The following is a 23,050-nucleotide window of genomic DNA, read 5'->3' as shown; positions in this document are numbered from 1 at the left end:
GCCTGAACAAACAAAATAAAGGGGACGATGATGGTTGGAAGGACAATGACGAGGAATGGTTAGTTGAAGATATGGAGGAATTTAAGAATCGCAAAAAACCCAATCTGGAAGAAACTGAAACAGTCAACTTGGGAGATCACGATGAAATCAAAGAGACCAGTATCAGTGTCCACCTAGTAGTGCCATAAAGGAAAGAGCTCATCCACCTGTTGCGGGAGTATATCGATGTGTTTTCTTGGTCCTATGATGAGATGCCAGGGTTGAGCACCAGCATTGTGTCACATAAATTGCCGATAAATTCTGAGTTTGATCCAGTCAAGCGAAAAATGAGAAAATTCAAGCCAGATTTAAGTCTAAAGATCAAGGAAGAAGTGACAAAACAAATCCGGTCTAAGGTTGTGGAGGTCACAAAATATTCGACATGGTTGGCCAACATTTTCCCTATGCCAAAGAAGGACGGTAAGATTCGAATTTGTGTTGACTATAGAGACTTGAACAGCGCCAGTCCTAAAGATAATTTTCTGTTGCCCAACATCCACATTCTCATCGATAACTGTGAGAAATATGAAATGCAGTCATTCGTTGATTGTTTTGCTGGCTATCATCAGATACTGATAGATGAGGAAGATGCAGAAAAAATGGCTTTTATTATGCCCTGGGTGTTTATCATTACAGGGTAATGCCGTTTGGTCTCAAGAACGCAGGTGCGACATATATGAGGGCCATCACGATGATTTTCCATGATATGATTCATAAGGAAATTAAGGGAAGTTGCTGGGGTTCATAGTCAGCAAAAGGGGGATCAAGATAGACCCATCCAAAATCAAGACAATTCAAGACTTGCCACCACCGTGGACCAAGAAAGAAGTTATGAGTTTCCTGGGTCGTCTGAATTACATTAGTAGATTCATCGCTCAATCAACAGTCATATGCGAGCCAATTCTTAAGATGTTGAAGAAAAATGCACTGAATGAGTGGACAGAAGAATGTCAGAGAGCTTTTGATCATATCAAGGAATACTTGTCTGCACCACCAGTGTTGGTCCCACCGAGAGAAGAAATTCTATTATTGCTTTACCTGTTAGTCTTAGAAAATGCTTTTGGATGCGTCCTCGGGAAACATGATGAGACCGGCAGGAAAGAGAAAGCCATTTACTACTTGAGTAAAAAGTTCACACCATATGAAGCCCGTTACACTCTTATAGAAAGGACATGTTGTGCTTTGACTTGGACGGCACAAAAGTTGAGGCATTATCTGTCGTCCTACACAACTTACCTCATCTTGAGAATGGATCCATTAAAGTATATATTCCAAAAGGCCATGCCTACTGGAAAGCTAGCGAAGTGAAAAATGTTGCTGAGTAAGTTTGACATTGTGTATGTAACCCAAAAAGCAATCAAGGGGCAAGCCTTAGTAGATCATTTGGCTGAAAACCCAGTTGATGAAGAATACGAGCCACTTCAGACATACTTTCCAGATGAGGAAGTTTTGTTCTTAGGAGAAGATATCACAGAAATCTACCCTGGATGGAGGCTATTTTTTTATGGGGAGGTCAACTTCAAAGGTTCAGGAATTTGAGCAGTTTTGGTGTCAGAAACGGGCCAGCATTATTCGGTAACTGCTAAGTTACGTTTTCCATGCACCAATAACATGGCTGAATATGAATCTTGAATCCTGGGGCTCAAATTGGCACTTGATATGGGTGTTCATGAATTGCTAGCCATCAGAGATTCAGATTTACTGATTCACCAGGTACGGGGAGAATGGGCGGTAAAAAACTACAAGATTACTCCTTATGTGGAGCTGGTGCAAGAATTATCCGGAAGATTCAAGGATGTTGATTTCAAACATATCCCACGGATACAAAATGAGTTCGCAGACACTTTGGCCATGATATCTTCCATGATTTAGCACCCGGATCAGAGTTACATCGATCCTTTGAAAATAAGCTTGAAGGAGCAACTCGCGCATTGCATACACGTGGAAGAGGAACCTGATGGAAGTCCTTGGTACTATGACATTAAGAGGTATTTGGAATCTGGAATATATCCTGAAGAGGCTAGTAACAACCAAAAGAAGACAATCCGGCGTTTGGCATAGAATTACTTTCCAAGTAGAGAAATTCTTTTTAGGAGGACTCCTGATTTGGTATTCCTAAGATGCATCAATGCGGTGGAAGCCAATAAGTTGATAAATGAGGTACACGTTGGAGTTTGTGGGCCCCACATGAATGGGTTTGTCCTTGCCAGAAAGATCCTGAGAACCAGTTACTTCTGGATGACTATGGAAAATGATTATAGTAAGTTTGTGCAGAGATGTCCAAAATGTCAAATACATGGAGATCTGATTCGAATGCCTCCACACGAGCTTCACGCAATGAATTCTCCTTGGACTTTTGTAGCTTGGGTCATGAATGTCATCGGACCAATAGAGCCATTAGCATCGAATAGGCATAGATTTATTTTGGTTGCCATTGATTATTTCACTAAGTGGGTCGAAGTTGCTTTGTACAGAGCCGTCACTAAGAAAATGGTTGCAGCTTTCATCAGGAATAACTTGATTTGTCGATTCGGAGTGTCAGAATTGATTATTACTGATAATGGGGCAAACTTGAACAGTCACTTGATGAAAGAAATTTGTGATTAGTTCAAGATTGTGCATCGCAACTCGACAACGTACTGTCCCCAAATAAATAGAGCCGTAGAAGCTGCTAACAAGAATATCAAGAAGATCTTGAGAAAAATGGTCGAAAATAATAGATCATGGCACGAGATGTTACCTTACGCCTTACTAGGGTATCGAACAACAGTTAGAACATCCACATGAGCAACTCCCTATTTACTAGTTTACGGGAATGAAGCTATGATACCTGCTGAGGTCGAAATACCTTTCCTAAGGATTATTCAGGAAGCTGCACTGAGTAACGAAGAATGGGTCCGTGCTCACTACGAACAATTCATGTTAATTGATGAAAAGAGAATAGCCGCTGTATGTCATGGTCAGCTGTATCAATACAGGATGGTTCGTGCCTTTAACACGAAGGTAAGAACTCGAGCATTTAAAGTAGGGGAACTAGTTCTCAAACGAATATTCCCTCACCAAGAGGAGTACAAGGGAAAGTTCGCTTCAAACTGGCAAAGGCCATACATAGTTCGCAAGGTGCTATCTGGAGGAGCTCTAATTTTGTCTGAGATGGATGGCACAGAGTGGACCAAACCAATCAATTCTGAGGCGGTAAAGAGATATTATGTTTAATGACATTCTAGTTTTTGGGTTTTCTTAGTTTATTTGTAATCACCTTTGTAATAACGTTGTTTGCTAGTGTGTAATTGCCTAGAATCCTTTCCCTTTATGCACGAACTACGTTTAACCTGAATTCACAAGAAAGGGATACGTAGGTGGCCTATGTTGGCTTCGGTCAACCCCTTAGGAAAATTTATCCTTTCCCCTTATGTATGAACTACATGATGACCTAAATTCCCAATAAAAGGGATACGTAGGCGGCCTATGTCGGCTTCGGTCAACCCATTAATTTCTTTTGTATATCCCTAGTGTAGCACGAACTACGTTTGACCAAAATTCCCAAGAAAGGGATACGTAGGCAGCCTATGTCTGCTTCGGTCAACCCCTTAGGCAAATTTATCCTTTCCCCCCTATGCACGAACTACGTTTGATCGGAATTCCTAAGAAAGGGATACGTAGGCGGCCTATGTCAGCTTCGGTCAACTCCTTAGGAAAATTTATCGTTTCCCCCTATGTATGAACTATGTGATGACCTGAATTCCCAATAAAAGGGATACGTAGGCGGCCCATGTTGGCTTCGGTCAACCCATTAATTTCTTTTGTATATCCCTAGTGTAGCCTTAACTACGTTTGACCTGATTCCTTCTTCAACGGGATACGTAGGCGCCCCAACGGCTCGGTCATATAACCCCAGGAAAGGAAAACTGGGGCAGAATTTTCGAGAAGGAATCTCAAAAATTCACAAGAGAAGATCGACATCCAAAAAAGAGAATGAAGATCAGCAAAGACTTCAGATCCGCTCCTATTGGTATTATCTTAAATAAGTTTAAATTGGGGCAGAAATTTTGAGGAAGACCTCAAAATTTCCACCAAATGCCGGAACATATTCCAAATACCCCAGCACCAGAGGTTAAAGCTTTAGAAACCACCAACTGTAACAAAGTTTGGGTAGACTCAATTTTTGGCTATGATTAACTTGAAGAAACCCTCCAACAATAATCATGAGTTTAGGAAACCATCCATCGAATATAGTCAGAACCACGAGAAAGATGTTCATTGAGCTAGTACATAACATGACTGGCAGAAATTTTCTAAAATTTTACAGAAGTTTTCAAAATTATTTTCAAAAATTTAAGACTATTTTCAAAAATCTTACGATTCACTTACTTAGTACTTGCCTAGACATCACTTAGGATAGAGTGTCAGGGTGGAGGTCTCAATATGGTGGAATGCCCAAGAGATGGCAAGGAGAAAATCAAGAATCGAAGAAGGTCAACATGGAGTAATTTCATTCAACTAATCATTTTTCTGTGGATGCAGGGATCAATACGCAAAATGAGAGTCTCTTTCAAAAATCTCCGAGAAAATTGGGTGTGACAACAAATCATTAATACCCAAGAACGGTATTTTAAGGCAGCCCTAAAAATAGGTTTAATGCCCATTTATTGAGGACCTTTTGATTTATCCATCTCATTTCTTGAGATCGTAGGCGACAAACAAAAGCACCTTGTATTCTTTACACGTATTGTATTTAGAAGTTTCCTAAAAATAGTCGCTAGTAAAAGCAACTTTGTGTCTACTAATCATCTACCTTGAGTACAGGTACATGTAGAAAGCAGGACACTGACAAATGAAGCCAGGTAAAATTATTTTATCACTGCCACAATGGCCATTGCATATCATTGCTACAAAGGCCATCACATATCATTGCCGCAAAGGACATTACATATCTGTTGACGCACTAGACATAACGCTGGCATCGAGGATATCATCATTATGCAATATCTGTCGATGCGCTAGACATGACGCTGGCATAGAGGGTATCATCAGCATTCAATATATCTGTCGACACGCTAGACACAATGCTGGAATTAAGGATATTATCAGCATTCAATATCTCAATATCTGTCGACACACTAGACACAACACTGGCGTAGAGGGTATCATTAGCATTTAATATATCTATCGACACGCTAGACACAATGCTGGCGTAGAGGGTATCATCAACATCTAATATATCTGTTGACACGCTAGACACAACGCTGGCATTTAGGATATCATCAACATTTAATATATCTATCGACACGCTAGACACAACACTGGCGTCGAGGATATCATCAGCATTCAATATCTATTGATGAGGATATCATCAGCATTTAATATCTGTCGATATGCTAGACACAATACTGGCATAGAGTGTATCATCAGCATTTAATATATCTGTCGACACGCTAGACACAATGCTGGCGTAGAGGGTATCATCAGTATCTAATATATCTATTGACATGCTAGATACAACACTGGCATCGAGGATATCATCAGCATTCAATATCTATTGACGTGCTAGACATAACACTGGCATCGAGGATATCATCAATATTCAATATCTGTCAACACGGTAGACACAATGCTGGTGTAGAGGGTATTATCAGCATTCAATATACCTGTAGACAATTAGACATAACACTGGCGTCGAGGATATCATCAGTATTCAATATATCTATTGACACGCAAGACACAATACTGGCATCGAGGATATCACTATCTTTTCATGAATCAGCATCTGAATACATTAAGAGCACACGATTTGAAGGGATACCTTCAGGTCGCTATCTAAGGATGAATGATATATAAGATTTCCTAGCAATTGACAATTTGAAGGTCATCTATAAGTCATATTATTTGAAATAGGATAGTGTGCAAGATCACCTATGAGTTGATAGCCTATAGGTCATCTATAAGCCACAATAACATCCTAACCGAATAGTGTGCAAGATCACCCAAAAGTTGATAGTTCAAAGGTTATTCGTAAGTCGCAACTAAATCCTTACCGGAGGATATGTAAGATTGTCAAATTGATAAGTCCAAGGGGTCTCTATAAGCCACGTCATATCCAAGATCGATTATGTGTAGGATTACTCAAAGACGATCAATTTGAGGGATTATCTATAAGTCATATTGTATCTGTCGGATGATGTGCAGGAAAACCTAAAAGCTAGTGATTGGAGGGATATCTGTAAGTCATCTCTTATCCAAAGTCGGATGATGTGCAGGATTACCTAAAAGCTAGAAATTTAAAGGATATCTGTAAGTCGCCTTGTATCCAACATCAAATAATGCGCAAGATCATCTAAAGATTAACAATTTAGGAAAAATTTATAAATCGATTATCGGCTACAACCGGAGAGGTTATCATGCCACATACAACAAGTGAAATAGGTACAATAAAGGATGACTTCACTTTTCAGGCCACAACTCATGTGGAGATATGATAAAAGACTATATACCTCTTTCATGAATTATGTTTAGTACTAATATTTTTTTCTTGAAGCATTGTTGAGAGCATCCGACACGATGAAAATCTCAAATAAAAACCACAGGTGCGGACGACTTCAGGTAGGACGCAACACAACGTGGAACTCTTTCTTAGCAGCAAAATGGGACATAGTCTAAAGAGGGACGTCAAAATCTTTGGACGCGAGCTAAAGGATGATCACACCATACAACCACACCCCTGTTAGAAGGCATGTGGGCATTTCAGGATATTCTGGTTTCAGCTTCACCTTCGGGATATTTTTAAACTCATGCCAAGGGTAATCTTCTCTTTTTTTCAAATTCGGGTGGCAACATACTTAGAGTTTTGGAAATTATGTCCAGGTAAGTTCTTCACTATGGATGTGAAGGATCCCACATTCATGGTTAAGAGGTTACAAGCCTCTTTTCTACAACTCGATCAACTTGTCACTCATTCCAAGCCAAAGATGGTCTGAAATAAAAGACTACCTTTTTTACTAATTGAGTTGAACTACAAACAGTCTAATTCCCTGAAATCTTGGGGATATGTAGGCTGGGATCTATGTAGAAAACTCGATTGCATTCCAACCTCCCCCCTAATCCCTTTATTCCCCAGTTTCTCAGTTTTATCAAACACTCTAAAATTGAGATAACTTGTAATTTTTTTGAAAATCGTGCTTTAAATCAAGATCTATGAACTACAAGTTTCCTAAATTCTCATGTAACCTGAGATATGTAGGAAACCTAATACCGAGGTCCAGCCATGACTCTATAAAACTCATGCGAAAACCAACCTCTTTCAGATTTGAATTTATGGTCGGACAAAAATTAGGAACGTCAACCTTCCTTTGCCCAGGGTTACTTACATCCACCCTACCCAAAGGGAGGGGGCAGCTATTGACACCTAATTTTGCCCTCCACGACTAAATTTAATCCTGAGTTTCTTTAGTTTTTAATAAACCAAAATAAATATTTCATCTAAATATAAAAAAAAACTTAAAATATTTTTCGTACGTGATTTTGTCATTTTAAGTAGCGATTATATACTATCGTGTTCAGTTTCAATCTTTGCTTAAAAGATGTATTTATGCTTTGTTTAAAATCATTGTTGTTGGATACATTTATTTTTAGTATATAAAGTTATTTTCTTTATGTTTAGAAGAATAGTTAATGTTGAATGTTTTGCCTTTTCACCTTATTCTTTGATTATTTGAATAAAGTTTAGATCTTTATTTGAAAAACGATACTCATGTCTTGTTTAAACTTGTTGTTGGTAGATATATTTGTGTTTAGCATGTAAAGTTATTTCCTTTATATTAAAAAGAATAGATAATATTGATTGTTTCTCTTTTTTTACTTTATTCTTTGATTATTTTGGATAAAGTTTAGATCTTTACGTGAAAAACAATACCCATGTCTTGTTTAAACTTATTATTGGTAGATCTATTTTTTATAGCATGTAAAGTTGTTTATTTTATGTTGGAAGAATAGTTATTATTATTTGTTGCGCCTTAATAAAAATAGTAATTAGTTAAGTCAAGAATTTGTCGTTTGCTTACTAATTATTTTAATGGATTTCAAAACCCTCATATAAGATATGAAGTGCTAACTTTATTTTTCATCCAAGATGTTTATTCTTCTTTGTTCGCATGTTGTCTTTTCAAAATGATAAGAAAGTTCGAACTTTTGCAGCTAATTAAACTTTTGCTTTGCATTTTTTATTTGTTGACTCTCATTCTTGTGCAAGTGTGCTTATTCTTGTCATTTAAAAATTGGTTCTTGACAGTTTCTTTTACTTGGAAATATGTCACTTTTATGCCTTGAACATATATTAATTTCTTTATCTTTTCTTTACAAGCAAAAAAATATCTTGAGTTCTAATGGTTTCCTCTCCTCTTGCATTTCATAATGGGTAAATGAGGCTCACCCCTTCGAGTCAAGTACGAAGTTTAAACCTATGGTCCACTACATGACGTGCGGGTGCTAGAAGATAGACTAAGAACGAAAATGGGTCAAAACCCATTGATGAGGTCACTAAGAGGCTTGAAAAGTCTCAATTTTTATTATTGTCTTCTTTTTATTTATTCATTTAGTCATTTATTCATTTATTCATTCATTTCGGCCTCGAAGCCAAAGTTGTATTTAGTACAGGTGGATCAAAACTCGAGCCAAAGGCTCTAAAAATAGTTTAGGACAGGTGAAATGGGTTGGAAGCCCAACTAGACTAGGACAGGTCTTGTTGATTTGGGTCCAATAGCCTAAATCCTTTACTTTCTCCTCCCTTCCCCTTTTATGTGTTTATTTGTTTATTAGTTTTGTTTAGACTTAGTTAAAATTCCTACTAAGTTGCCTAAATCTATTTTACACAAGTCTTTTTTTTGAAAAAAAATCAAATCACTATTTCAACAAATTAATCTTTTCGAAGTTAATCAAAAGACGATTTTCAAATAGTCCGGATAGCCGCAAGTTAGCGGACGTTTTAGGTGCCTAACACCTTCCTAAAACGTTAATAGGAGCCGCTTATCTAGAATCTCTAACTTAAAATGATTTTCCTGTTTTGAATCATTTAAAGTAACTTTTATAAAGGTTTCTTAATTCCTTTTCAAAATTAAGTGGCGACTCTCTTCAAAAGTCAAAATTTCAGCAAAACAGGTGTAACATAAAAGAAAGCACCATAGCGCAAATATGTCAGTACAACTAAAAGTACTAAGTATACGAGTGAGGTAGGCTATATGCAGAAGGGCTTACATGCATGAGCAGTGCTAACTGAATGACTAATATGAATGTGAGAGTGCAAACATGCATACATAGTAACTGAGATCGTGAATACATGATATCTAGATCTGTACTCTAATACATGGTTTATTGATATCTAACATGACTAATATTGGGATTTCTGATAACATGGATGACTGTGTCTGACAGTTATGAATCTGATGGAACTATCTGAGTTCCGTACTATAATTGAATTAACTATATCTGACAGTCCTAATGTACTGAAATCTGAAAAACTCTCTAAGTTCTTTTACTGAGACTGAGACTGAAACTGTGGGAGGTAGTTATTTAACTAACATACCCTAAACGCGCTATAATAGCTGAGCTGGGGTCCAATCTGTGCTATGATTGGAAGGGTGTCAATGCTACGCTACTGGTAAGGACAAGCTGTGAGTGACCCTTATCTGGCAGGTCACTCTAATGAGAGCGGTGGCACCCTGGTCTGACAGGTCAAATCACCTCATCAACCCTAATCTGACAGGTTAATATGTCTCAACCTACGCTGGCTATGTAGTTTTGGAACACAAGGATGACTTCTAAGAATCATACCTTTATCTGACGGTGAGTTCCCATCCTTGGGTTCACTTGGTGCTAAATTCTACTCCCATCTGAAGAGATTGAACATGATTAAATGACTATACATGGACTGAGTAATTGATTTTTATTGACTGACAGAATAGTACTATTATCTGAGAATTAACTGAGATCATGAGATTTCTGAGATTTCCTGAGTCACATGACTGTCTGAGTTCTATAGATTATGGCTTGACTGAGAGTATCATGATAACATGACATGACTCTAGGAATAAAACTATATTTTTTGGGAACAAGTACTCCCAGGACTTGATGGAAGGAATCTAACACACATCACTGACTTGCTCATAAGAATAGAGTCCACAATTCAAAATATCATAAGTAGGGGATTTCATACTACACTTGATTCTCAATATCTTATACATGGAAGGGGATGCGCACAGCATATATATACTCGTGTCGCTTCAATATCATGCTTATTCCATATCACAACAATAACACAAAACAATAACATGGAGTTCATGTGGAGTCATAAAGAATAGAACATGAGCTTGTCATTTAAGCACTATTAAGTCATATAAACATGGATTCTATCATTCTTGGCATTTTATCAAACACCTTACATGCACAACTTTGGTCATAGGTGTACTTATCAAATTGACAATCTTAATCCATCCAAAATTCATGGGTTTCAACTAGCCTACTCAATGCTTCATGAAAAACACATCAAGATACAACCTTGAATCCAAACAACAATCATCAACATGAATATAGTCATAACACAACAAGAAAAATATAATTTATAATTTAAAACATGATTCTTGAGCTCCATAGATGAAAGAGATCCATGGATGAATACTACGCATACCTTAGTGATTGAATCTTGAAAGAGATCTAATGTTTCTGAAGGTTCTTGAAGAAATCCGTAGGCTTGATCTTGATTTTTCTTGACTAGGGTTTAACCCCTTTGGGAGAGAATGTTCTTGTTCTTGTGGAGATGATCTTGAGAGGAAACCCTAATCTTGTGGTTGAGAGAGCTTTTTGAGATGTTTAACTAAAGAGAATGAAAGATAATACGCTCTTGAGGGTTATAAGTCGTGGAAAGTGAAGGAAAGGACCAAAATACCCTTGCAAAAACGTTCCTCAATTGCTGGAAAAAAATAGCTGTCGATATTTGTGACAAGTCGTCAAGCTGGTGATAAGTCGTCACGAAATATCATCACAAAAAGGTGAAATCTTGACTTTTTGGTTAAGGTTGACGACATTAGTGATAGGCCGTCACGGGCGTGACGACTTATCACAAAATGTCATCACTGGGGGTGGAAATCTGCCCAGGGCTGACGACATTGGTGATAAGTCGTCACGCTTGTGACAACTTCTCACGAATATCGTCACTCATTTTCCCAGCCTGACATGCTGGAGTAAAATGGGCATAACTCCTTGCTCCGATATCGAATTTAGGCAAAATTGATATAGTTGGAAAGCTAATTCAATTATCTATCTTTTAGTGGGTCATGAGATCAGAAATTCATAGAATAACGAGAGATATACTTATTTGAAGTTGACTATACCAATATCTTTCTCAAGAATTCAATCGGTAAGGAAATGTTTTGATTCGTCTATTAACTAGGACACTTTTGAGGCCTTAATATGAATCAACCTTGATCATAACACTACCAAAACACTAAAAATTTATTACTCATGAGTTTGAAGCATGATCCTAAAATGTCTGAACTTTTGGGGTATTACAAATAGATAACAAATCAGATGAATCAAGTGACTGAATAAGATGTAAAAATAATAACAATGGAAGAATATTTAAATGAAGAAGGAACAAATCAGAAAATAATATTTGATAATAATATATTTGACGAGATAAAAGGAAAAGAATTAGATTTAAGTGTAGAAAAAATATTTAAAATACCAACAATATAAAACATATTTAGTAGACGAAAAGAAGAATACTACGTAGTAAGCCAAAAAGAACATGTAATAGACTGTAGATATGCAAAAGGTAGAGCTAGTATACCACTAGTAACAAAAAGAATAATTAATAAAGAAATAAATGATATAAAAAGTAAAGACCTAATAAAATACGTACACTTTGGAGGAATGGAAATATTAATAAAAGAATGTTTTAGAGAAGGAATAGATACACCCATAGAATTATATTTAGCAGATGATAGAATTATAAAACCAATAGAAAAAAGTATAATAACTGCTATAAGAGGAAATTTAATATACAAAAAATTTAAATTTTTAATAAGTGCGAATTATTTAGTAGCAATAATAGATAAAAACTTATATAAATCATTAGTATTATATTGGAAAATATCAGGAGTCGAACTAACTCCAGGAAGTAAAATATTTACAGCAAGATATAAAAATCTATATGTATTAACAACAAAACATAAAATAACGGGAAAAAATAAAATTAATAAAATACATATAGAAAGTCCTTTTGAACAATTTGTAAAAACAAGTGATAACAATGATTATAGTTACAAAGACATGGATATCGAAGAAGATTTAGAAATAATAAATGACAGAATAAATACAACAAAAAGGATAGCTTTTGAAAAACCAGAATCATCAGGATCATCGAAAAGAACAAATTATGAAATAACTTCAACAGTTAATTTAACTCAATATTATATAACAGGAACAATAAATGAAAAATAATATTTAATACTCCTAAATATAGGACAAGAAGAAAATCATATAGCAAAATGCCTAGTGAAAAAGAAGAAATAAAATCTAATAGTTATATATGCCCATATCTACCAAGAAGTTTAATAACTATTAAAGAAACAACTGAAAATATATGTACTTATGAAAATAATAGTAAAATCTACAATATTAGGGATAAAATGGTTAGAACAAGTAAAACCCTACAATATAGAACACACACAACTAACCATAACCTACAATAAGGAAAAATTATTAATAAAAAGAACATTAACATGAAAATATATGTACTTATGAAAATAATAGTAGAAGGATATAATAATAGATAGTATACACCTATGATTGACACAGGAGCAGAAACCAACTTATGTAGGTATAACTGTTTACCAGAAGACAAATGGGATAAGCTAAAAATACCAATAGTAGTCAAAGGATTTAATAATGAAGGAAACTTAATTACCTGTAAAGCTAGAAATATAAAAATACAAGTATGAGATAAGATATTAACAATAGAAGAGATCTATAATTATGAACTAACATCAAAAGATATGCTTTTAGGAATGTTGTTTTTAGATAAACTATACCCACATATAATAACTAAAACACACTGGTGGTTTACAACACCATGTAAACAAAAGGTAAGAGCAAAAAGAGTTATTAATAAAATAAGAAAGAAAACTGATTGGATTAAAGGAAGTGAAAAAATCACACAAAAATTAAAAAATATAAAAAACACTGAAGACAATAGAACTAGTTATATTTTCAATAAATAAAGAAGAAATAACTATATTTTCAATAGATAAGATAGAAATAATAAAGAAAAAATTAAGACAACTATAGAGTGAAGATCCATTAAAAGGATGGGAAAAACATAAGACTACTGTAGGAATTGAGCTAATAGATAAAAATAGTATAATAGCCCAAAAACCATTAACATATAACTTTGATGATTTAAAAGAATTCGAAATGCATATAGATTAATTATTAGAAAAACAATACATACAAAAAAGTAACAGTAAACACAATAGCCTAGCATTTATAGTACATAAACACAGTGAACAAAAAAGAGGAAAAAGTAGAATGATTATTGATTATTGAAACCTATATGCAAAAACTATGACATATAATTATCCAATACTAAATAAGATATTAAAAATAAGACAGATACAAAGATATAACTATCTTAGTAAGTTCGATTGTAAATCAGGATTTTACCACTTAAAGCTATAAGAAGAATCTAAAAAATTAACTGCATTTACAGTACCACAAGAATTTTATGAATGGAATGTATTACCATTTGGATATAAAAATGCACCAGGTAGATATCAACATTTTATGGATAACTATTTCAAACAGTTACCTAATTGTATAGTATACATAGATGATATCTTATTATATACAAAAACTAAAGAGGAACATTTAAAACTACTAGAACAATTTGCAGGTATAATAGAAAATTCAGGAATAAGTTTAAGTGAAAAGAAAGCTGAAATTATGAAAAATTAGATAGAGTTTTTAGGAATATAAATAGATAAAAGCGGAGTAAAAATGCAACAACATATAGTACAAAAAAATAATAAATTCAAAAGAAGAATTAGATACAAAAAAGAAATTACAATCATTTTTAGGATTAGTAAACTAAATAAGAGAATATATACCAAAATTAGCAGAAAACCTAAAGCCATTACAGAAAAAATTTAAAAAGGATGTAGAGTATAATTACAACGAAGAAGATAAAAAACAAGTTCAGAAAATAAAAATACTTTGTAAAGAGTTACCAAAATTACAATTTTAAGACGAAAATAAAAAATTTACATATATAATAGAAGTAGATGCAAGTGAATATAATTACGGAGGAGTACTTAAATATAGATATGAAGAAGAATAATTAGAACATCATTGTAGATACTACTCAGGAACGTCTAATGAAACAGAAATAAAATGGGAAATAAATAGAAAAGAATTATGTTCATTATACAAATGTTTATTAGCATTTGATCCATATATTGTATATAAAAAATTTATTGTACGAACAGATAATACACAGGTACGATGGTGGTTAACAAGAAAAATACAAAATTCAGTTATAACATAGGAAATTTGGAGATTAGCATTGAATATATTAAATTTTACATTTACAATTGAAGTAATCAGTACTAACAAAAATGTTATTGCAGAGTACATATCAAGAGAATGCTACACAGACTGATATAATAGAAGATGATTCTTTAGAAAAGATACTCAAAACCCTAACTAAACTTTCACTGAAAGTGGACAGTATGGGTAATGAAATAGAAAAGCTAAAGACTAATGAAGTTAAACTGAAGTTTGAAGCTATGACTCAGATAACTCAGTAGTGTGCAAAGCTATGTCGATCGGAAGACAGTAAAATTCTAGAGATAAAAGGAGACGTTGGGACACTCCATAAAACCTATAACCTTTATCAATCTACAACTGCAGGTACAAGCAAAGGAGTTAGTGGACAAAGATATCAGAACATGAACATGAACAAGATATTTGAAAAGCTATTTATACCAAAAACACAAAAAGACCCCTTGTTCATACCCCTACAAACTACCACATATCGAGAAAGTTTAAACCAAGATAAAAAGCCTATAACCATATAACTCGAGCATACATAGAAAATATCCACAAAATACAGACTCACCTAAACCTTAGACCCAGAGCAATAAATATCCAAGAACCAAATACAGATTATATAACCCAAAAACTACAAGGTTACAACAAGTTAGTCGCATTACCTAAAACTAACCCAAATTTAGTTAAAACCTATTTTAGTTATGGACTATCAAATACCATATATACCAAAGAAGGAGATGAACTAATAGCTATACCCGAATTATATAGAGCATTCACCACTTATAAGAAAATAACCAAAGGAAATCTATTTTTTTAAAGTTTTATACTGCACCAGTAGAGATATTATATGACGAAATTAAACCAGTTATACAAGTTGTAAAAATAGGATTAACTAGAGATATGATAATACTGGAAGATATTATTCAACAACCAGAGATACCTAAAGTTGAGATACCTAATTTTTATGCAATAAACGAACTATAGAAATAGCTACAATTATTCAAGAACTAGCAAACAATTATCACAATGGAAATCCCATATAGAGCTACTATTCGAGAGACCAATTAATGATCTATTCAAATTCAAGGCACCTACAACAGTCTGATATGGAAGAAGTTAAACAATGGATTATGACGTTGCTCAATCCATAAAAATAACCATCTACAAGGGCAATTAAAAGGCAATTTATTTAGAAGAATTATTAACCAAATATTGCAAATTAATAGGACACAAATATCCAGACCACCAATGCTCAAAATTTCATGAAGAAAATAATGTGATTCCAGAAGTTCAACAAGAATAAAAGAAGATAAGAATGCCAGCAGAAAGATAGAAAAAAATAGAAAGCAACGGAGCAATGGAGGAATAAAGACAAAAGACAAAGAGACAAGATAAGCAGTAGATAATTTAGAAAGTAGAATAGATTGTGCAGTGGTGAGCCTTCTATATTTCAAAAGGCCTAATGTCTTACAGATATTCATCATTCTTCAGTTTTGGTCTACTGGGGGCCTTGTCCCAGACTTCAGATAGGATTGTTTTGAGATTTACTAGAGATTTACTAGAGATTTTGCAAACTAAGTCAGATGTTATTTAGATATTGTTGGAGTTTTCCCTCATCGTTAAACTAATTTCAGAGTATGACCATGTTTTCGTATTTGATTTATAATTCCACATTTTATTTTTATTATATGAATGTTGTGCATGATTACTAATAGAGTAGGACATCCGGGCCTTCATGGGTTGGATGTCCATCACGGCTAGGCCCTAGTTTGAGTCATGAAAGTAAAGAAGCCATGCACTCCTACAGTGGTGGTTAGGAGGAAAAGAAGAAAAATTAGACAAATTCTCTCCGTTCTGAAAACAACAAAAATTGCAACTCCTTCCGCTCCAATAGTTTTTGAAGTTCAGGGTCCGCTGAGGAAGGTAGACATATTCGCAACACTTGGCACGGAGAAGAAGAAGGAACTTCAAGAAATCATGAATGGCAGGATGAAGGTTAAAAAAGAATACACCATGCACTCATTTGCAGCCAAACATTTCACGAATATGACAAATATGTGTGAGTGGTATGAGGACAATGTAAGTTTACTTTTGCTAACATAGCCTTCAAATATACTCCATGAAGAAGAATATACATAGCAGATGTGTAATCTATTGTAACATAATACACATCTGTTGCATAAGTTGCGTTGGCTGGGTGATCTGTGAACTGATTCAGAGAACCCACTTCATTGGATTATTTTCACTGTGTTGTTATTCTTTACAATTACTAACCTATTTAAAAATTGTATTCTTATACCACAATATGTTGATGAAATTTTCTGTCTCATGAGAGGAAGGCAATTAGTGTACCCGGATGCTTATGATGCTACCGATAGGATAATGGACCTCAACTTCTACAACAATTTCAAGAATAGGAACGCTGATCTCCATAAGATAGCTGATTCTAGTGGCCCAGGATTTGATAAGTTAGTTTCTATGTTCCAATGGGATGAAGAAGCAATTAAATATGTTAGAGAGAAGAGTCCATATCCACACGGTAAGAGCTGGACCAAGGCAAAGAGAATCCTTGCAGTCATGAATGTGGAAGTCAAATATTTTCTCACTTTTGATATACTACTCTACGAGGGAAAGATTAAGGTTTATAACTGCAACTTACCTATCTTCAGCGAGGACACATTTTTATCCCATGTGTAGTCACTCTTGAAGTTATTGTCTAAGTTATTGACGTAGAGTAAGCTAATAGATCATTTGCCGGCTGAAGTCTTGACGAGGGAATCATGGGATTTGAAGGTCGAAATAAGAACATTCATCTCCTAAAAAATAAAACCGGTGTAGCGTGCGGGCCATACTCGCTTGCATACATTGAGAGTTTGCTGATCAGCACAGAAATAACCAGTATGTATGACACTATTGTGGGAAAGATGTAATGGGTTTGGGCTTATGGGGTACTAAATAAATGGTTGGAGCCCATGTATAAATAAGAATATATACAAAGACGGAGATGAACACTATAACAATTTTTCATTTCAAGCCACTTCACTTTACATGTAGTGACAATAATTTTTATACTGGCCAAGTTGAATTTTTATAATGCAACATATATTATATCTGTTGTAACAGATATAATACCTGTTGTGACAGATTGATTATCTGTTGAAATAGGTTGGTAATCTATTACATTAATAGATGTTTCCCAATCTGTCTGTCGCAACAGACATCCAATTTGTTGCAATATATAATCTTTATATTTCAACTGATAGGTAATCTGTTGGAAAAAGTCAAGAAAATAGAAAGAACTGTTATATAATTTTTAGCAGATGACCTACGTGTTGCATCTTATGTTGCAACATATGTCTAAATCTATTTGATAAGATATGTCACCTATTGCAGCAGATGTATTATCTGCTATGATATTTGAATCTAGTATTCTATTTCAACTAACATATTCAAAACTAAGGATTAAATTATATTTATAGACAACATAAAATAAGTTAAAGACTTTGGAAATTACATGAAATAACTCAACAAATAAACGAAATGTAAAAAAATCATTATGGGTACAAATGATCTACTCTACAAATTAACCAATAAGTTAAACCAAAGAGGATAGGTTATTACATTAACGAACTCAAGCTATAAATATCTACTCAATATGGACAATTTGTTCTTCATCCGGTGCTACAAAATTTGGCTTTGATCATCGTGGATCTTTAATGTCGCTTGCGTACAGCTTCTGAGCTTTCACTTCTCCGTATTTCCATAAAAGAGCAGCATATCTTTTATAGAGTAATCTGACATCAAGTCCATCATTAGGTACTTGTAATCCATCACTCAAATACTCGGCGTACGCGATAACAAAAAGACCGCAATCCCTGCATTTTAAAAAAATAGATAATCTATATCTTGTCGTTCATGCAAGCGTTGTGAAATTTGTGAAATGAAACTAAATGATGACACTTAGAATTACAAGCTACCAATGGTTTGTTGAGAATTTCCTTCAATATATCGTACATCAAATAGATTACCCATTTTATCCTAGTATGCTTCAATCGTCGACCAATTAGTACGAGCCTTTTGGTCCAAAAAGCCACTCATATCAAGATAGGTAGACAATATTTTGGCCAGCTTTTTTATTTAGACGATGGCTCGAAACGTCTCCTTCGCGACATCAGCTCATAAACTTGGATGAGACTCTCTTGTAGAACGACGACAACCAACACCTAATGAAATTCATCACCACATTGATTGGGATATACACTTCATCAACCAAATGCCAAGGTAAGCCAGTCGGAATGCTAAAACCTTTGATGATGTTGATTAAGCATTCCTCATTTTGAGAAACTTCCAGTTGTTGTTGAAAATACCTATCATAGGCATTATTGATGTAAACTTTGTACAAATAATTACCAGTCGTGTATCTGTATTGTTCTTGTGTTTGCGACTTGGCCTTCTTTTGAATGTAGTTAAAAATGTCATCGATGTGCTGCACATATTATCAAACATTTTGGATTACAAGATGAAAAAATTAATACGCAGATGTAATTAAATAAAGTATTAATTAATAGTAATATGTATGGAATTTAAACCTCATCATTCCAGCAAGTTTGGGGCTGTGACATCAAATAGAATCAATTCTTCATTCCGAGATGTGCAACAACAAAATCGAACATATCAAAACTAAAACTCGATTCGTTCACTTTGTAGCATTCATTATTTTATTTTCTACATGATGATTTATATATGTTAGTGTCACGTCCGTACAACAAGAATCGTATAAATCAATATCTTTAAAAATTAATTTATGTACCTATCGGTATGATGCTTTAACAGCCCATTGGCAATCCATTCTAAATAGTCATCGATAAACTGTGTTAGTTTTTGTTGAGCCTCATCCGAGATGTTGAACCCTTCAAATGGGTAATTCTTCCATTCTCTCGAACTGACAGGCTCCACTTTTTCTTCTTCTATGGAAGCAGTTGATAGATTATCACCTTCTTTGGCTCATGCCGCTCTCCTGTGGCCCTTGCACACTAAACAACTGTGCAAGAAAAAGATAGAGGTGTTGCAATTTTACCTTTTTTGATGCTTGATGATGCCTTGGAAGTATCTTTCTTCTCCTCTTAGCTGCCTTGATCTCTAGTGGAATGTATGGATATGAAATCCTCTTTGATAGAATGACACCCCTCTTAGATGCCATTTTTTTTACAGAAGCAGTTAGTGCATTAATAACATTAATCACTCTATCGTGTTTCGCCTTACAGTCTTTACATTTGTATGCAGATCATTTGCTAGATGTGGAAAAATCTGGAGAAAATTTTGTACAACCAGTATGATCATAATCGTAATGGCTTTTTGTTTCAAAAACTGTAAGAAAAGCATCATTATCCCCAACAATAATACCACTACCACTACCATCATCAACAACAACAAGCCCACCCTCTAAAATTGTTTTTCTTTTGATGGCTGTTGCTCTAAACAATTCTATTTTTATTCCATCAAAGACCTTAGGGTTCGATAAAGTTTACATAGGCTGTAAAGTAAGAAAAAATGACATCTTTAACTCTCGATTGGTTGGAATAAGCCACGGATGGAAAATCTAAAATAAATTAGTACATATATTAGAATGATGATGAAATTATTTAAAATAATCATTAATTAAAACAAAAACTTGATTAGAATCGGACTTACTGCTTCCTTCGGGGGGTTAAAAAAAATCAAGAAATTTTGTATTTTTTCAATTTTAGCCGACAACCATCTCAGAATTCTTGGACAAAAAACTTCTTTCTGGTAGTTCACTTGTTGTCTCAAATAAGGAAAGACTTCAAGTGCCCAAGCCTATATAACATAACACCAATAAATCAAGAACATTATTGAATAAAAAAATGATGAATCATATCATGATAAAAGAAATATTTACCATGAAGACCCATGTAAAGCCATATAAGTTGACTGTCTTTGCCGTTAATGGAGTCAACAAATATTGGACAGTCATTTTGAAGCTTACATAACCCTAAGGATAGCTGTTAAATGCCTCAAGATCATCAGAGAGATTTATTAAATCGGGGCTTATATTGTTGTTAACTTCTCTCGACCAAAGAATATTATGTACAAACCAAACCAAGCACAATGATTGCTTGTTCTTCTTTGAGAGTCCTTTACCTTTCAATTCTTCTATCAAATTTTTGTTCTTGAAGCTTGAACCAACAATAGACACCAGATCCTCACGATCACTCGACTTTTCTTTTCCCTTTTTTGAGTGTGCGAGGTGCTTTTTTTGGGTCAGAGTAGGTATAACTTGAGAAGGAAAATGAGGATAACATTTTAGTCCGGTAACTATGGCATACTCCTTCCAACCAAAACAAACAGGCATGCCATAATACTTATCCATACCTCATCCATCTTGTCTATGTTTTCATACATAAACCTACACTTGAGAAGATCGTATACTATTTTTATCTGGAAACGAGCATTGTTGTTCTCCGGCAAATCAAGATATTGTCCAAAGCATCTTTTCCTAAAATAACCATCCAATTTTTGTTCCTGAATTATTTTTCTAAATGAGTCTAAAGATTTTCCTATGGATGACTTAACCATGAAATCACCCATTAAATCTGTGGCACCATCACACTACATTCTCATAGGATAACGATCAATGCTGAAGGTTTTGACTAACTCTTCTGTGGAAGGGCTATTAGTATTTGGATCATCTCTTTTAAGACATTACTTATCCTCGTGCTCATTATTTTCTGCTCCTAATTGAGATAACGTTTGTAAAACAAGCTCATAGAGTGTTGGATGTAGCCGAGCTACTGCACTTGTTCCCTTATTTGGACTTGATTCAATTTCTTTTCTTTTGGGAGCCATATTATCTTAAATTAATAGGAATATAAAATAGATTATAACTGATTAATGCATCATTAAAAAAGGATAACCGTAAATCTGACATGCACAATGATAAAATAACAGTTCCAACAGACCACACATCTATTTCACCAGGTATGTTATCTGTTGTAACATATAACCGACCTATTGCAATGGATGAGTAAACCATTGGAAACAATAAAAACAGATCACTAATCTATTGCAGCAGGTGTTTTATCTGATGCAACATATAAACGACCCATTGCAATAGATTAGTAAACGATTAGAAATAGTAAAAATAGATCACTAATCTGTTGCACCAAGTAGTTTATCTGTTGCAACATATAACAAACCTGTTGCAAGGATGAGTAATCTGTTGGAAATATTAAAAACAGATCACTAATCTGTTGCACTAGGTAGTTTATCTGTTAGAACATATAACCAACCTGTTGCAAGGATGAGTAAGCTGTTGAAAACCCTAAAAATAGATCACTAATCTATTGCACCAGAAACTTTATCTGTTGCAACTTATAACCAACATATTGCAATAGATGAGTAATCCATTGGAAACCATAAAACAGGCCACTAATCTGTTGCACCAGGTATTTTATCTAATGCAACATATAACCAACCATTGCAACAGATGAGTAAACCATTGGAAACCATAAAAATAGATCACTAATTTGTTGCACCAGGTATGTTATCTGTTGCAACATATTACCAACCTATTTCAACGGATGAGTAATCTATTGGAAACCATAAAAATAGATCCCTAATCTGTTGCACCAGGTATGTTATCTATTGCAACATATAACTTATCTGTTACAATGAATGAGTAAATTATCGAAGATAATAAAAATAGATCACTAAACTATTGAAACATATCACTCATCTGTTGCAAAATAAGTTATCTATTGGATCAATATTGTTTATATTTCTTCCAAACAGAAGAGCCGTCTATTGCAACAGATGAATGAGTTGTTAGATTTTTCATCTGCTGCATCAAATTTTCATAGTTGCGTCAAATTTAATCTGTTGCATCAAATATTTTCATCTATTGCATCGGATGTCTTTATTTATCACATCAGATATTTTATTTGTTGTATCAGATATTTCATCTGTTGCAACACTATTTTTATTAAGACAAACAACAAATCAACCCAACAACACCAACACATCACACACACACACACTAAGAACATCAACTGTGAATAAAAATCACCAACAAATTCAAATAAACAGTAAGACAACAGGAATAAGAAATGCCAGAAATTAGGATTTTATTTTTTCCACATTTCAATACTAGAAGAGTAGTTGGCTCAAGTTCCTCTGTTTGTTCATAATTTTTTTACCTATGAAAAAGAAAATGGGACGATGAAAAATATGAAGTTGTTGTCTCTGGAGAATTCTTTACGTTGATTGACGGTTGAAAGTCAAAAGGGAACTCGCCCAACTATTTTTTCCCAGAGGTTGAAGTCGCTGGGGTTTGAAGGGAGAATTTCGCATAACTGTTGGTTGGAGAGAGTTGAGAGAAGCTGTTAAAAGAGAGAGA

The sequence above is a fragment of the Capsicum annuum genome, chromosome 8, assembly GCF_002878395.1.
Source record: "Capsicum annuum cultivar UCD-10X-F1 chromosome 8, UCD10Xv1.1, whole genome shotgun sequence".
Lineage (NCBI taxonomy): Eukaryota > Viridiplantae > Streptophyta > Magnoliopsida > Solanales > Solanaceae > Capsicum > Capsicum annuum.
The sequence above is the reverse complement of the archived record's forward strand: the minus strand, read 5'-3'. Positions refer to the sequence as shown.